This window comes from Cynocephalus volans, chromosome 3 (assembly GCF_027409185.1).
Source record: "Cynocephalus volans isolate mCynVol1 chromosome 3, mCynVol1.pri, whole genome shotgun sequence".
NCBI lineage: Eukaryota > Metazoa > Chordata > Mammalia > Dermoptera > Cynocephalidae > Cynocephalus > Cynocephalus volans.
In genome coordinates, this window is record NC_084462.1 from 3,654,634 (window position 1) to 3,672,362 (window position 17,729).

Consider the following 17,729-nt stretch of genomic DNA (forward strand, 5'->3'; position numbering starts at 1 on the left):
GAACTTTATTAGGTATGATTTACATAAAATGAAATGCACCCCCTTGAAGGGTACATTTCCATGTGTTTTGACAAGTGTATACAGCCCTGTTATGACCACCACAATCATGATATAAAACACTTCCACTACCCCAAGGGCTTTTCAGAACCTCTTTGCAGCTTGGTAACTACCCGCTGTCTCAGACAACCATAGATACGTTATCCTGTTGAATTAGTTTTGTTTATTTGAGAATTTCCTACAAATGTACTTATTAACATCTGTATTCTGTCACTCAGCATACTATTTTTGAAATTGATCCAAGCTGTGTGTGTCTTTAGTTCACAATGTATTATCACTAGTAGTATTTCATTGTATGGGTATACTGTAATCTTTTATTCAACAGCTATTGATAGACGTTTGAGATTTTTCAGTTTTCCACTATAAGTATTCAGGTACAAGTCTTTTTATGAACATGTTTTCACTCTCCTGAGTATATCTGGGAAGTAGAGTTGTTAGAATCAAAGACTAACTGTGTGTTTTAACTTTAAATAGGAATTGCCAAAACTGTTATCCAAATGGTTTTAACCTTTAACACCCCTATTTGTCATGTCTCCAAATTCTAGTAGCTCCACAGCCTTGTCAACACTTGATATTCTTAGTCTTTTAAATTTTAACAATTCTGTTGAGAGTGTAGTGGTATCTCATGTTTTTTTCTTTTTTTTAATTTTAAATTTACTTTAAATGTAGATACAATCAGATTCACTTTTTATCATATACAATTCTATGTAGTTGACAGATGCGTGTAATTATATAACCAGAACCATGGTCAAGATACTAAAGAGTGCTATTAGCCAAAACATTTCCTCCCGCTGTCCCTTGGTAATCAGCCCTCCCACCTTTAACCCCTGAAAAAATGCTAATCTGTTCTCCATCCCTATTGCATTGCCTTTTAAAGAAATGCCATATAAATGGAATCATTTAGAACGTAGCCTTTAAATCTGGTTTTGGGGGGAAGGCTGGTTAGTTCAGTTGGAAGAGTGCAGTGTTATAACACCAAGGTCAAGGGTTCAGATCCCCACACTGGCCAACTGCCAAAATAAATAAATAAATAAACAAATAAATAAACAAATAAATGAATAAAGTCTGGTTTCATTCACTTGGTGTAATGCATTTGAGAATCGTCCATGTGATTGGGTTATCAATCAATAATATGTTAATTTTCATTGCTGACTGGTAGTACATTTTTTCAATAGGACAACATTTTGTATACATTTCCATGTTGAGAAACATTTGGATTGTTTCCAAGTTATGATGACTATGAAATCAAGCTGCTATAAATATTTACATGCAGGTTTTTACATAAAAACGTGAAAATGTTTTTATTTCTCTTGGATAAATACTGAGGAGTCAGGTGGTTGTTCATATAGTAAATTTAAATATGTTTAAACTTACATGAAAATGCCATAATGTTCTCTAAAGTGGCTGTACCATTTTGGATTCCTGCCTGCAGTATATATATATATATATATATATATATGAGTTCTAGTTGTTCCACATCCTCATTAGCATTTGGTATCAGGGTTTTTAAAAAATTATTATTTTTGTTCTCTTTTGTTTTGAACCCATTCTAGTAGGTATGTACCAGCATCTCACTGTAATTTTAATCTGTGGTTTCCTAGTGACAAATAATGTTGATCATGTTTTCATGTGCTTATTTACCATGGTTTTTCTTCTTGAGTGAAACAGCTGGTCAAATCTTTGGCCACTCTTTTTATTGTAGTGAAATACACATAACAAAAAAATGACAATTTTAACAATGTTTTAAGTGTACAGATCGTTGGCATTAAGTACATTCACGCTGCTGTGCAGCCATCACTACCACTGAACTCCAGAACTTCTGTCATCTTCCCAAATTGAAACTCTGTACCCATGAAATAACACCTCTCCATTTCTCCTGCCCGCAGTGCTCTGCCGTCTGTGTCTATGAATTTGGCTACCCTATATGCTTCATGTGAATGGAGTCATGCAGTATTTATGCTTTTGCGATTGGCTTATTTCACTTAGCATAATGTCTTCAAGGGTCATTCATACTGAAGCATGTGTTGGAATTTCCTTCATTTTTAAGGCTGAATAATACTACGTTGTACAGACGTACTTCAAAAAGTTCATGGAAAGATTCATATTATCTTTCAATTATATTCTTCCACGAACTTCTTGAAATGCCCTCATATGTGTATAACACCTTTTGTTTATCCATTTATCTGTTGATGGACACTTGGCTTGCTTCCCCATTTTAGCTATTATGAACAATGCTGCAGTGAACATGGATGCATAAATATCAGCCCGAATCCCTGCTTCAATTCTTTTGCATGTATGCTTAGAAGGGGAATTGCTGGATCACATTATCATTTTGTTTCGAGTTCTTTCAGAGCCACCATGCAGCTGAACCATTTCACATTCTCAACAGCAATGCACGGGTCCAGTATTGACACGTCCTCATCAACACTTGTCATTTCCCATTTTTTTAAATAGCTATCATCATCATGGGTGTGGTATTTCATTGTGGTTGTTTTTCGCTGCATATATTTAAGGTAGACAACATGATATTTTGATATTGTGGTTTTGATTTGCCTTCCTTGGTGATCAGTGCTATTGAGCGTCTTCACACATACTTATTGGCCATTTTCATATCTTTGGGGAAAATGTCTATTTAAGTCCTTTGACCATTTTAAAATATATTTGTTTTATGTTGTTGAGTGAGTGCTTTTTAATAAATATAAAACAGGCTTGTTTTGTTTGTTGGCTTGTTACTTACTGTTTTGTTTTGGGAGACCCTGGTATATTCTGAATACAAGTCATCCATGAGATACCTATTTTCAGATATTTTCTCCCAGTCTATAACTCTCCCCCCCTCCCCCCCACACACCTGGGTGACATTTAAGACCGAGCTTGAAGGATGATCAGGACTTGGATAATCAGAAACGGGGAGGGAAGGGCATTTCAGGAGAAGGAACAACACATGCAAAGTCTCATAGTCACAAGAGGGCTTGGCCTGGTGGATGTGATGAGTTGTTGTGTGACACAGGAGAACAGGGACCTGGAGGAGTAGCTAGCAGGGGACAGACAGTGCAAGGCCTTCTAGACCAGACTGTGGCATTTGCACCTCATTCTCCAGCAATGGAGAGGAAATGTGGCTATTTAAACTGCAGATGAACTGGATAATGATTGCATCTGGAAGCACAGTCTGGAGGCCTGTGTTGGGGAAACAGAGGAGTCAGAGAGGTGAGGTAGATTCAGGGACCCAGGGAAGAGATGAGGCCACAGGAATGACCAGCATCAGTTTGAAGAAAAGAGCACTAGGGTGACAGATCAACCTGTGACAGTGTCTGCATCCTCCACGTCCACTGTGCCCTTGCCACCTTTTTCTGTGGGACCTCACTCTGAAGGAAAAGACCAGGGCCTCTCCGTGTGGTCAGACTGGGGTGTGGTGGGCAGCAGACTGACCTCCGCTGTTCCCTGTGAAGGAGCTGGAGGGTGACTGAGGTGGAGAGAGTAGGTCTAGCCCCCATTCCTCTCCACCCTGGACATTTGGCCAGTGTTTGGGACAGACAGCAATTGGCCCAAGTGGAATCGTCACCACCAACTCAGCCTCCTGCCTATACCTGTGCCCTTTTGATCCCTTTGGGTCCCCTACCACTGGGACTCTGGGATTCAGCGTTGTGTCCCCTGCCCTCCCCACAGTTCCCCTTTGCCCCTGGGGTAGCGCTTATTTGAGGAAGATGAGGCACAGGCAGAGGACAAGGTCTTGACTGCTGCCTCCCCGATGGCCACCAGAACCACACCTGCCATGGGCCCTCGTTTCCCTGTGGAAAAGCAGAATGAGGGCCAATTCACCTGCTAAACCTGTGTCCTTCCTCTCTCAATAGGGATATCCAGACCCTCCCAGCGTCACTTGATGTGAAACTACATCAGCCCAGGCCTCACAGTTCCTTGTATCCTATGACATTAGCAGCTCGACGGAGAAAAATCCATAAGTTAAACTTCATCAGAATTAAAATCTTTTGCTCATTGATTGATACTATAGGAAAGTGAAAAGACAGCTCACAAAATGGGAGAAAATACTTGCAAATCATAGATCTGGCCAGGGATTAGTATCTGGCATACATGAAGAACTTTTACAACTCAATGTACAAACCACTCAAAGTTCTCAATTAAAAAATGGACAAAGAACTTGGATAAAAACTTCTCCAAAGAAGATATACAAATTACCAATAAGTATTTGAAAATATGCTCATCATCATTAGTCGTTATATTAGCCCAAATCAAAACCACAAGGAGATATCCCTCCACAAGCACTAGCAGGCATAGATTTAAAGAAAAAGAAAAAGAAAAAGAATATCTTCAAGAATGTAGAGAATTTGGAATGCTCGTACATTGCTGATGGGAATGTAAAATTGTGCCTACACTGTGGAAAACAGTTAGGCATTTCCTCAAAAAATTAAATACAGAATTACCATAACCACCCAGTATTTCCACTTGTAGGCATATGTCTAAGAGAAATACAACCATATGCCCACACAAAAACTTGTACACAAAATTTTTAGTAGTATTATTCACAGTAACCAAAAAGTGGAAACAACGCAAATGTCCATCAACTGATGAGTGGATGAACAAAATCCGGTGTATCCATACAATGAAAGGTTATGTAGACTTAAACGGAATGAAGTACTGATACGCGCAACATGGGTGTGGTAACAAGCGAGTCCCGTCGGATTCCACTTTACCAGGGAATCCCTGACCCGTGTGGGTCCGAGTGCTCACCACTGTAGGATCGATTGCCAATCACACTCCCCAGACAGAACTTAAAGGAAAGGCTTTTTATTTCAAAAGACGTCCACTGGGATACAGAGGGTAAAGTCTCAACTGCCTCCCCAATTGCCTCAGGGCTGGGGTGTATATAGGTAAATGTGTCGGGGAGCCAGGACATCTTCAAGTGTGACGGACAGCTGCTGCCTGCTTGGAGAGATGCATGGGGTGAGACGGGACATCTGCTTTTGATACAATCTTAATCATGAAGGGCTAGCTGTAAAGGGAAAACAAAGTGAGTTCTATAAGTGTATATGGGAGTGGCGGGGAGTTCTAGGTTTACAGGTGAGCCTTGAAAACATCATCTTAAGTGAAAGAAGTCAGACACAGAAGGCCACATGGTGTAGGACTGAGTTTATATGAAATTTCCATCACAGGCAAATCCACAGACACAGAGAAACCAGATTAGTGGTGGTCAGAGGAGGAGAAAATGGGAAGTGACTACTCAATGAGTACAGGGCTTCTTTGGGGATGATAAAAATGTTCTGGAATGGTGATGGTTGTACAACATTGTAAATGTACTGAAAGCCACTTTACTGTAAAGTTCACTTTACAATGGTTAAAATGGTGAATTTAATGTTATGTGAATTTTATTTCAATAAAAAATATATACATATAAATAAAAAATACTGTATAGAGAGATACCAATTTTCACCTGTATTGTATTCTCCTGACATTGGCAAATATCAAAAAGTTTTGCCCCTCACTGGGTAGGTGAAAAGATACACTTTTACACCTTGATAACAGGGATGTAAATTTGTCCAACCTTGATGGAAAACCACTTGGCCATATTTCTCAAAGTTAGAAAAAAACATATGACCCAGCTATTTTGCTGTAGGCACTAATCCCACAGGCATAAATGCATACTTGTAGAATTACATACAAGATTGTTTACTGCCGCATTTCAGTTGGTAGAGTCAAAGTAATGCCATGATTTTCTATTCAAAGATGTCTGCAGAATCAGAGGCCACCCATGCAATGGAATGCCACATAGCCACAGAGGAGACTGAGGACAGTCTGTCCTGCTGATCTCCAGTGACCTCTTAGGTCCTTCAGGTGAACAAATCAAGGCTCAGAGCACCCTGTACAGACACTGGTCATTTTTGGAGAGGGAAACTGAGCATTTGAGGACAGATTCCTGTGCATTTAGAATTTTTGCCCATGTGACTACATCACCTGCCCAAAAGTACTTAGATCAAAACTAGTAGGAAAAATAAACAGACTAGGCAGGAGGCGTACTCAGGAGATGCATGATAAGAGGCCTCAAAAAGCCGGTTCTGCTATTTTAATGTTTTCATGTCCTTTCTGTGAGGCCAAGGGCAATGAGGGGTGGATGGGGACAGATGCTCAAGGTGGCCAGGGGTACTAAGGATAGCGAGGGGACACTGGGCTCACCAGCAAGTGAGTCTCTGGTCACCAGGGTGAGTTCAGAATGACGAGGTGTCTGGCCCTCCCTGAGCTGCTCCCCCTAGCCACAGGGTCCTATCATGGCTGTCCCCATCCCGCCTCACTCCCAGGAGAAGCAGAAGCTTTATTGTTCTATGTCTGGTGCCTGGGCTCCTGCCATACCTGTCACATTCAGAAAGAGCATTTTATCTAAATAGTGTTCCCTGAAACAATTCTCCACTTGAAAGAAGTATTGCCCACTGTCCCCCATGTCCGCATCTCCGATGCTCAGGGAGAAGTTGTCAGTCTCAGGGTCCCCGATGAGGAAAACTGGCCTTGGGTCCTCTTATGCAGCTTTGGTTCTGATTTGTTTGTGGTCACTGGAGGAGGTTTTTATCTGCTCCTTTCTGGAAACAAAACCTGTTGAGGGGTCCAGAGGAAATCAAGAAGTTGGAAAATTTGCATGGCACAAGGACATACTTTCCCCCTTTCACAGTCATGGCTTCCTGTAGCTCCAGCAGGAATCACAGAACCTGAGCCAGGGTCCTCGAGGAGAAGGAGAGACTCAGCCTGGAGCTTTCGAGCCTCTCCCGAGAGGAGTCCCCTCTCCCTGCAGGCTGCTCACCTCCCCAGAGCTGGGCAACAGCAGCAGCATCTCTGCCTCATGCCCAGGGACAGTCCCCCTCTGAAAGGGAAGGGAAAGCCACAGATGTGAGAGGGTGGGGGAAGCTCAGACAGGAAGCCTGTGGTGAGAGTAAGAAGCAACCAGCTCAGAAAAAGGGAACTGCAGGCACACGGAGTCAGTTGCAATTGACTCCTTGGGATCCTCCGGTCCCACTTTTGCATGTTGCTCAGACAAGGCAAGGGGCTTGCCCTAAGTAAGGCAGCAAGAAGGGAAAGAGTCCCCAAGTTCTGCCTCCTGGGTTTGAGCACAGTTGTCTGTACTGGAGAAGTAGGAACCACCTGGCCTGTTCCCTGGGAGTCATAGCCTTGGGACCCTCATGGAGGTCAGCCTGTTAGGGGTAGGACTTGGGATGGTGCTGTAAACTAGATGCCCCCCAACCTCACTGAGGCTTAGTCCCCACTGTAACTGTTGAAGGTGGGAAATCCTATCATGGTAAGCGAAAGGTGGATCCTTGAAGAGGGGATCAGATTGTAGGACCATGCTGTAGTGAATGGATTAGTAATGGTGGTCAGTGATGTGGTTCTGAGGACAATAAAAGAAGAGCACATGAGAGGTTATCTCTCTCTGCTCTGTAATTTTCCGCCAGGTGAGACCTCTGGGTCGCTGTTGCCACCACCAAGACCCTCACCAAATGTGTTCCCTGGACTTTGGACTTCTCAGCCTCTGAAACTGTAAGCAATAAATTTCATTTTCTTTACAAAATACTTGGTTCCATGTATTTTATTGTAAGCAACAGAAACAGACTAATAGAGATGGCTTGTATGGGTGCCAGAGGCATAAAAGAAGCTAAGAGATAAGAGAAGAAACACTTCACTCATTTCATACATGCATTCATTCATTCATTCACAAATTAAAGTAAAAAAAAAAGACAGGTTTGAATCAATCTGACCCCCAACTAGCTCAAGCAATGGGGGAAGACAGACACGACGATGGGCTTGAGCTTTATTTGAGGGCAACAGGGAGCCATGGAAGGTCTTAGAGCAGGAAAAGGGCAGGGTCATATGTAGATATGAACAGGATTCCTCTAAGGCCAGTGTAGGAAAGAACCAGAAGGGAGAGACTGAAGGTCAAAAGGCCTGAGAGAGAGCTATTGTGACTGTTTAGGGAGAGGAGAACCAAGACTTCACAGTGACAGCAGTCTTGGCGATGAAGGAAAGAAGCGATCTGAGACATTTTCAGAAAGTGAAATTTGCAGGGGGGTGTGGTGGGTGGGGGAGAGGGGCATCTGGAGTGACTCCCAGAGCTTTGCCTCAAGTAACAGGGGAATGGAGGTTCCATGTTTAAGAGCATGATCTGGGACAGTTCTGGGCTGAAAAGAAAGTTGGCACAGGGCTTTGATAAAGGTAGCAGAGTGAACTCAGTGGACGTAAATTCATTCACCGAGGGGGAAGAGAGGGCCCTGGGTGGAACTGTGGGGAATGCACACTGAAGCTTAAATGTGGGTTGGGGGTTGAGTGCTGGGGAATGCCTGAGATGGCCTGGTCAGGGAAGTAGGAGAAAAACAAACACTCACTGTTGGCCCTGGTGGAAGTTTTGCCAAAGAGAAGTAGGAGGGCACAGGGAGCAGAGGGGTGATGGTGAGATTCGACAGGATGTCTTTAGCACTCTCCCATTTGAGCTCTGAGTCCACAGAAAACCCACTTCCATCACCATTCCAGAAAAGAGGTTCTTTTCTACTTGTGCCATTTCCTTGAAAAGGGCCAATAGCCAGATTCTGTGGAGCACCTGGAACAAAGAAAGACAGTGTTTTCTACATCTGCGGTTCTGACCCTTTTGCTGAACCCACAGGAGGGTAGTGAGGTGGGGAGTACTGTGCTTTCTTGCTCCTTCTCCAGCTGAGCTTCTCCCCATAGACCTCAGGGGCCCAGGTGTCCTGACTGACATCCGTGGGGGATGCTGAGCCTGATGGCCTGAGGACCTGAGCTGAGCTGGGGGAGAGAGCAGAACCGCCAGGTGTCAGAGAACCAATCGGCACCAATGCCCTCCGTTCCATTCCAGCTGCGGGTCAGGTGGATGATGGATCAGTACAGATGCTGGGGATGTCTCCTTGATGAGGGAGCCCCGAACAAAAGGCACTGGCAGTTGATGGACCCTGGTGTCAGAGGGAGAGGGTACAAATGTCAGGAATGGAAAAGAGAACTGAGTACTGAGTCAGATTGTGCAAACATATGTTCAAAGTTTCTCCAGCTGCCCCCATAAGGAGGCTGCTGCACAAGGCCTCCAGTAGAGAGACCTAGACATGGAGGTGCCTGGGATGGAAATGCACATATGTGAAGGGCACGACTGGTCAGAGGGGCCTGAGTCTTTGACTGCCGCTCACCTCAGAGACTGCAAGGCAGTGGCTGTGCAGCAAGCCTCGTGCAGGGAGGGCAGCTTCCCCCATGAGGCCCACCAGGTTCAGCCTTTGTAATTGCCTAGGGCCAAGCCTGAAAAATCACACCTAGGTTTTTAACCAAATGCTGGACTTAGATGGCTCTATCCATGAACCTACAATCTCCCAGGAATGTCAAGGCCTGAGGCTATGATCATGGGACCCTGGGATAGGGGTGGGCACTGAGGACTGAGGGGCTGTGGGGCCCCAGGAGTAGAGAAGCATCCTCCTTCACAAGCCCCTGGCATAAAGCTACTCAGATGCCAAGATGAACGCACTTCAGATTAAAGGGGTATAAATTTAAGGTATCTGATACAAGCTGTGTCTTAGTTTTCTGTTGCTTATAACAGAATACCTGAAACTGTGTAATTAATAAAGAAACAGAATTTATTTCTTATAGTATTGGAGGCTGGGAAGTCCAAGGTCAAAGGGTGCATCTGGTGAGGGTTTTCTTCCTGGTAGAGACTCTCTGCAGGGTCCTGAGGTGGCACAGGGTATTATGTAGAGGGAAAGTGCATGCTAATGTGATCTCTTCCTCTCCTTATTAAGCCACCAGTCTACTCTCATGATGACCCATTGATCCATTAATCCATGAATGGATTAATCATGCCCTCATGACACAACCACCTCTTAAAAGCCCCACCTTTCAAATACCATGGTTAGATTTCCTACCTTCTTAATACTGTTGCAATGGAGATTAAATTTCAACATGAGATTTGGAGAAGATGTTCAAACCACAGCAAACTGGAGAGAAGAAAAAGACTCAGCCCCCAGAGAGGAGTCCCCAGAGTGTGATCCTAAGGGTGGCCTTCACATCGGCCTCCCCCTCTCTCAGTCCCTACGTCCTGTGCCCCCCCCCACCCTCCAGATAAGAGACCGGTATGTTCCCGTCTCTGAGGTTTTCTCCTGGGGACACTTCACTACTTGTTACATTCAGAGGCAGTGTCATATATTGGGAGCTATAGTTCACAGGCTACCTGTCTATCATAGAGAAGTGTTCTCACTTTCCTGCTTCTTAGATTATCTGATGCCCAGAGAGCATCAGGGGGCCCTTAGGTCCCCAATGAAGTTGCATCAGCCCCACGTTCTCTCTTCCAGATTTTGACAGGGCCTGTTTGTGGCCACAAGGGGATTATAGTATCTGTTGGCCACCTCCAGGATCTGAAGGTGGGTGTAAAGTGGGTAGAGAGAGTCCAGAAAACCATGGATTGGGCTGGGTGGTGGGGCAGGGCACAGGATGCACAGGCGCTCCCTCACCATCACTGGCAGAAGGGTACAGATTGCACCTGCACGATCTCCAGGGACACTATGGGGAAACAAACCGTGACTGCTGCCCCACCCAGCAACCTCCTCCTCAGACCTCTGGTGCCCTCACTGTTTGGCAACAGCAGCAGCAACATTTCTGGGCTGAAGAAGATGGTTTAGATTCCCCTGACCCCATCTGATTAGCCTTTTCCACTTGCAAGTGAGGGCAACTGTGGGGTGATAAGCTCTCCTTCTGGAATAAGACGTATAATTTCTGTCTGTAGTTTCTTCCTTCAACAGGAATACTCCCGTCACCCTCATTCCACCGCAGGGGAAATGAAAGCTGAGCTCTTCTTTCCCCAGACCATGGCACGGAGGGCCCTTTCTTCCTCCTCTGTCCTCAGACCCTGCCTCTTACCACCTGAAGACTAACTCCCACTTCCTTCAAAAGAGATGTGGAGTTTGGGCATCTATTATTCCTTGATTGGTTTCTTGGAGCCTTTACCCTCCACGATTCCTCTCCTCTGCAAGGTGCCCTCCTCATGTCCCTCTCTTTACCTAGCTCCCTCTTGTAATCAACAGCCTGCTAGGTCTCCCATTGAGAGCTCTCCCTCGCCGAGGTCACAGAACTCTTTTCCCAATCTAAGTAAGGTCCTTCGTGTGCCTAAACACATTGAATGTCTTCTATCACTTCCAAAGATAATGCCTCAGTCAGCTTCCTGATATCATTCCTTCATTTACCCTACAGACACCGAGGCATATATATTTAATCTTCCATGATTGTACATACAGCTAGAGATGGAAAAGGACTATGAGTCATGTTCTCTCCTCTGGAGCTCCATTTGGGTACCAGCCAGAGAGAGAGAGAAAAGGTGGGAAGGGGAAGAGGGGGGAGACAGAGACAGAGAAAGGAAGAGAAAGAGGAAGAGGGGGAGGTAGGGAGGGAGAGAGAGGAACAGAGAAAAACAGAGAGACAGAGAGGAAAAGGTGACGGGAACCAGGAAAGGATTCCTGAACCCACTGGGAGTGGAGTCTTCCCTGGGAGGCAAGAAACCAAGGATATGTGAAAAGTCCCTCTCTGAGTAACTACGAGACTCTGTCTCCCAAGAGTGGCAAGGAGCCTAGAAGGGCAGACCCAGATGTGGAGGCTCTTCCATAACTTGCCCCTATGTCTCTCCCAAGTCTCCCAACAGGGTCTGTACACGGCACTGTCTCTAGTTCTAGCCAAGATACATTTTGGTCCTTGGTGAGCCCCAGGCATGGAGACAACATTGTCCTTTACGCTGAAGCAGAATTGCATCCCAGATTTAGGAATGACTAGGCTGTGCAAAGGGATCTGACTAGACAGGAACTCGATCTGGGCCTCAGGCCAGAAGACCAGTTGAATCAGAGGGACTGGGTCCATCTTGGAGGAAGGAAGTCATCTTGATTGGGGTGCTAGTTATACAGATGTATGCATTTGTCAAAATTCACTAAAACCTGTGAACTGTCCAGGAATACAAACATATATGTATGTTACATATGATAAGTGTATATCACACATGTATGATAAAAGATGTATGGAAGATACTATAATGGTGGATACATGACGTTATGCATTTGCCACAACCCTCTGCTGCTTCCTTCTTTCCCACAACACAAGAAGAAGATTGAGGTTGTCTTTAACTGGGGATTCTCTTCTGGAATCCTTCCTATCTTTCTTATCACACTCAGAGACCATGTCTTACTTCTGTGACCGTGCCCTATCCTTACCCGTTCACCACTACCACTCACTGAGGTCTATTTTGGATTTGACCAGGTGTATTAGTCAGGGTTCTCCAGAGCAAGAGAACTAACAGGATGTGTAAGTATGTATCTATATGTATAGCCACATTTATCCATATTCATATCTACACAAGCGTACTTCTAAAAGTTTGTTGAAAGATTTGTATTATCTTTTAATTTTATTTTTCCACAAACTTTTTAAAGTACCTTCATATGTCTATTTCTATTCCTCTATCTATATCTATACCCTTATGTACATCCATATCTATTTATCTATATCTTCTTCCTATCTATCCATGTATCTATGTTTCTTTCTTTCTCTCTTTTCCTTCCTTCCTTCCTTCCTTCCTTCCTTCCTTCTTTTCTTTCTTCCATCTATTTACATAGACATTTATCTTTTGAAATTGGCTCATGTGGTTATGGAGGCTTGGTAAGTCCAGAACCTGCAGGGGAAGCCAGCAGGCTGGACACCCATGGAAGAGCTGCTGTTCACATCTAAAGGAATCTCCTAGCAGAATTCCCTCATTTTCTGAGGACAACAAATTTTTGGTTTTTTGTTTGTTTGTTTTTTCTGGTTAAGGCCTTTAACTGATTAGATGAGGCCCACCCACATTATGGAGGCTATTCTGATTTACTCTAAGTCCACTGACTTAAATGCTAATCTTATCCAAAAAAACACCGTGAGAGAAACATCCAGAATCATGATTGACCAAATGTCTGGGCATCATGACCCAGCCAAGTTGACCCATAAAATTAACCTTTGCACGAGGTTTGGGCCCCAAACCTTTCCCTCCACCAGGAAACTCACTGCTACCAAGGGAAGTAAAGCTGGTTCTCTGTCCTAGCCCAGTGAGCCATAGCAGGGTGGCTCTTTCCATCCCTGTTATCACTGGCCCCCAGTAGCCTGAAACTTCCCTCCTGGGAAAAACTTCCTCTTGCCACATGCATTCCTTAGGGCCTTTCACACAGGGCAAGAGGAACTGAAAAACTGGGCCCACAAGAGACCAAATCCTCTCTGTCCTCAACCCCAACACAGTCCTGGTACTCAGGAACCTGAACCCTTGGACTCCTCTAAAGCTGAGGTCCCAAATTGGAGTGTGATATCCTTGGGTTTTCCTATGCCTGGGTGAGTTATTTGGACTCAGCCTCTCCCTGCATTCCCCATGAGCCCCACTCACTATAGTTAGTTGGGGTGCTGGGGAATCCATGTCATTCCTGGCATTCCTGGCTCAGTCTTATGCTTCTCTTGCCACTTGGCCATCCTGCCTGACCCTCTCATCTCCTTTGAGACAACCCAGCCCAGCAGGCCAGCAGCAACCATGGAGTCACCCTCCAAGCGTTCTTCCTCTGGAAACTCAACCAAAATGCTCTACAAGGCCCCACACTAACAGTTACTCATCTCTTAGTTCTCTAAAGCCAAAAATCTTTTCACAAAGCTGAGAACATGCCCTCATGTGACCGAAAACTTCATATGTCCCCCTGGGATCCATCAACGCCAAAGCTAATCGCCCAGCCAACCTCCAGACTCTTCAGTATATAATCCAACAAGCACTGGCACTGATTGGCTTGTTCCAAGTATTGGTACTGAGAGAAAAGATAAAAATAATGTGAGAGGGAGATGAACATACTGTACAGAGGGGGATTGGGTGGCGAAGGAGAGGAGAAGGAAACCGGCCCTGGAGGAGATGTGAGGTCAGGAAAGCGACAGCTTTCTGACAGTGGGAGGGATAAGCTTGCCTTGGGGGTGGTTAGAGAGAGCCATGTGAGGAGTGAACACCTTTCTGGACCTGAGATCCCAAGAGTGATCCCCCAGGTGATGGTTCAGGACAGGGAAATCCCAGGTCTGAGAAGGAAGGCACACTCCGAGGGGTCGTGTAAACTCCTGACCAGAGTCTCTGCTGTGGGCTCAAGATTTAATGAGACCTGCCCCCAGGGCTTCCCCACCTTCTTCCCTGAACCTGACTAGGATGCCACCACCAGGACTCAGGTGTACACTATTTTCCCCACACTACACAAAACCTCGTACCACCACGAGAGGCCTCTAAGGCCTTCCCACCGCAAATGACTAAGGCCAGGCCTCGTGCCTGGACTCACCTGGTGACCCTTGGTTTTCCACTTTTCTGTGGAGATGGCACATGATCACTGATGTTAACCTCCTGGCCAGGGAGACATGAGTGAAACACAGAATAGACTTGCTCTCCAGAGCCCAGTACAGGCCTGAGGAGCCTCTCCGTTCCACACACCTCTTCACGACTGTGACTGCTCCTGACCAGCTGTGCGGGCACCTCGTCATCCTTGAAGGGGTCCAGGGACTAGTGTTGTTGGTGCCCACCACCGATACCCTCCCCCATCTGGAGAAGACTTCCCGCGGACTAAAATCTGCCGCCTCAGAGGAACCCAGGCGGCTCAGAGACACAGGATCCCACTAAACTCCACCGAGTGCTTGGTCTTCCCAAGCAGTTCCACTCATTTTCCTCTCATGCCAAACTTGTGGGGTAGATTCTATTACAATCGTCCTTTTGTAGAGAAAAACGGGACTTAGGAGTCTGTTAACTTGCCCAACAGAGGCAGAGAGTAGAGAGTGGAGGCTGGCATCAAACCCAGGAACCTGATTCCTTGGCCAGTCCAGTTCGATTATGCTGTTCTGCTTCTAAGAAGTATTTACGGGGGTCCTTCAAAAGTTCATGGAAAGATTTTCATTATCTATTAATTCTATTTTTCCATAAACTTTTAGAAGTACCCTCATATATGCATACACATGTACATACAGACACACACACACATACATATATCGTATTGTCCTATCATTCACTTTGCTGGCACTTTAGAAATATCAGTATCCCACAATAAACAGGGTTATCAATGATATAACTTCCCACTAGCTCTCTCATAATAATCTGGTAACAGTATGTCCTGTGCTGTTTTCTATATAAAGGCTTCCTTCAATGCATTAGTCAGAGTTTCTTCGCAAGATGAAATTTATAATTCTTAATGAGACTGGTACAAATATGGACATTACTGCTTACTCTTAAAAGTTCTTTAAGAGTAACTTCCTACACACAAAACAGTGTGATGCTGTGATGTGTTTACATGTGCAATGCATTCCTAGAGGTTTTTTGAAGCATGAATTCTATGACGTCCAATTAGATCTGACTCTTATGAGAAGATCTTCTCTTCTTTAAGAAACTCAGGGAGTCTGTTTCATTTATGAATATGTTGCTGCACTCGGAACTGACTTCTTGGTAAAGCCTTTCACAGAATAACTGCATTTGTAAGATTTGTCTCTGGTATGAGTTGTTTGGTGTTTATTAAAATTTGACCTGTTGTTGAAGGCCTTCCCACATTCAGAACACACATAAGGTCTCTCTCCTGTGTGAATTCGCTGATGTACTTTGAGTTGTGGTTTCTTACTGAACGATTTTCCACAGTCATGGCATTCGTAAGGTTTCTCTCCAATGTGAGTTCTTTGATGGGCAATCAACTCTGATTTCTGGATAAAGGCTTTCCCACATTTGTAACAGACAAAAGGTCTCTCTCTAGTGTGAGTTATTTGATGTTTATGGAAATTTGACCTGCCGTTGAAGGCCTTCCCACACTCAGTACATACATAGGGTTTCTCTCCTGTGTGAATTCGCTGATGCTCTTTGAATTGGGACTTAGAAGTGAAGGCTTTCCCACAGTCACTGCATTTGTAAGGCTTCTCTCCTGTGTGAATTCTCTGATGCATGCTGAGGATTGACTTCTGGTTGAAGGCTTTCCCACATTCACTGCATATGTGGTGTCTTTCTCCAGTATGAATTTTCTGGTGTATATTGAGGTGTGACTTTTGGGTGAAGGCTTTTCCACAGTCGCTACATTCATAAGGTTTTTCCCCTGCGTGAATTCGATGATGTATATCAAGTTGTGACTTGGAAATGAAGGATTTCTCACAGTTGCAGCACTGATAAGGTTTTTCTTCTTTGATGTACAATCAAGTGTGCCTTCTGGATGAAGGCCTGCCCACATTCAATGCAAACATAGGACTTCTGCCCTGAATGGATTCTCTGGTGCAAGCTGAGTGTTGACTTCTGAGTGAAGGCCTTTCCACATTCACTGCATGCATACTGTCTCTTACCAGTATGGATTTTCTGATGTATTATGAGGGTTGAGTTCTGGGAGAAGCCTTTGCCACATTCACCACATTCATAGAGTTTTTCTTTACTGTGAGTTCGCTGATGCCTGAAGAGAGATAACATCTGGAAAAAGGCTTTCCCACATTCATGGCATTTATAGGGCTTCTTTCTAGAGTGAGTTTTCTGGTGAGTAATCAATTCTGACCTCTGAATAAAGACCTTCCCACATTAGTACATATACAAAGGTATATTACCTGTAAAAACTGTCAGATATACACTGAGTTTCGGTTGTGGGGTAAAAGGTTTTTCACATTTGCTGCATTCATGAAAATTTTGTACTCTGTGAATTCTCTGTTGAGCAAGGATGTGTGGCTTCTGTATGAAGTCCCTCCCACATTCAGTACATTCACCCGCTTTCTCCAAGTATACGTTTGATGTTGCACGAGTCTTTTCAATGGTGATGACCTCTGTAGCATTTCTCTCCTGTATGAATATTCTTGCTGCAAGCACTGGAAGAGCTATGGGTGAATACCTGACCAGATCCAGTGATGTCATCAAGCTATTTTGTGGCATTGCTTTGACTTTGACCATTTACTTCCAGATTAGGCTTTACACTTTTTGCATTATAAGCAACATTTATGAGATCTTTTTTGTGAAGAAATAAGGTATGGGGCTGGGAGGGGGGCTGGCCAGTTAGCTCAGTTGGCCGTACGTGGTGATGATAACACCAAAGTCTAGGGATTGATTCATGTACTGGCTAACCACAAAACAAACAAACAAACAACAACAACTACAAAACACAAGCAGAAGAAAACAACGCGGGGTCTCACGAGTGATTTTCCTAGGGTCCTTATATTCACAATTGCTCTGAGTTCAATGCTTTCTTCTTGAAGATAGCACCATAATTCAAGGGTTGAATCTGATTTTGCTAATCTCTCTTCATATGGTCAGCATCCTGCTGCATTTCTTCTAGAATAAAATACCATGAAAGCATCTCTTGTGATTTCACCCACCATGTCATTTTGAAATGAAGCTTTTTCAGAAATTTATTGTTATTGGGTTTCAAACTTGAACTCCCCTTCTAAAAGGAGAAAGAGAAGTTGAAATAGGCACAACAGTTAGCAGGGATAGAGGAAAAATTGTGTGAAGGTGATTGACACTGAACACAGGGAAATTGCTGAGTCATGTAACAATGGTGCTGATGATAGTTACTATGAAAGGAAAAATGCACATAGCCCTTATTATATGCTGAATAGTTATCTATATAGCCTTAGCAGGCAATGGTCTATGTGTTGCACACATAAATCTATTTAATTCTCGT

At 44.3% G+C, this 17,729-nt stretch overlaps 1 pseudogene; it reads right to left on the bottom strand.

The window, feature by feature from the left end:
* Positions 1-3,690: 3,690 nt before the first annotated feature.
* LOC134371866 (zinc finger protein 175-like) lies at positions 3,691-17,451 on the bottom strand (annotated as a pseudogene).
* Between the last annotated feature and the right edge of the window lie 278 nt (positions 17,452-17,729).